This window comes from Sinocyclocheilus anshuiensis, unplaced genomic scaffold, assembly GCF_001515605.1.
Source record: "Sinocyclocheilus anshuiensis isolate Anshui unplaced genomic scaffold, SAMN03320099.WGS_v1.1 scaffold10291, whole genome shotgun sequence".
In the NCBI taxonomy this organism is placed as follows: Eukaryota; Metazoa; Chordata; class Actinopteri; order Cypriniformes; family Cyprinidae; genus Sinocyclocheilus; species Sinocyclocheilus anshuiensis.
The window spans coordinates 1-529 of record NW_015540539.1 but is presented as its reverse complement, the minus strand read 5'-3'; the positions used below and the strand labels follow the sequence as shown (position 1 = coordinate 529).

Here is a 529-nt window from a genome sequence, read left to right as displayed (position 1 = left end):
GACCTAAAAGCTAGTGATTCTCTGTTCAGGCCCATCAGCCCACAGGCCTAGTTGGCGCAGTTAGGCAGCGTGTCAGTCTCATAATCTGAAGGTCGTGAGTTTGAGCCTCACACAGGGCAGTGTGTTGCTTTTTGATACCTGAGAGTGCTTAGACGAAAGAGCGGGCTTCTCTGTTCTCTTCCATCCCTGAGTGCGCTTAGACGAAATAGCGGGCTTTTCTGTTCTCTTCCCTGTGGTTATACCTATCTCCTGTGGGCAAAAGACCATAGCTCCTCTGGAGGGCAGGCAACATGACGTTTTGTGAAAAACTGTGAGGTTCCAGGTAAATTCCCTGAATCTCATCCATTATATTCAGTCCTATGCTATACTTTGATATACAATGTCGTCAAAATTCTGCATTCATGCTGGGCTAATGCTGAATGAATGCAGTAATAGCATCCCTCTCATATTCATGTAACATGTGGCCATGTCCTCCTGAGGTTTTGTTAGCAACAGAGATGAGACAAACTATAGGAGCGAGGTGAGCCGC

General features: G+C 46.7%; 1 non-coding gene across 1 annotated transcript; it reads left to right on the top strand.

Moving 5' to 3' along the window:
- Positions 1-45: 45 nt before the first annotated feature.
- On the top strand, positions 46-119 carry trnam-cau (transfer RNA methionine (anticodon CAU)). Its single transcript has one exon. It is a non-coding gene; the product is annotated as a tRNA-Met (tRNA).
- Positions 120-529: the final 410 nt, after the last annotated feature.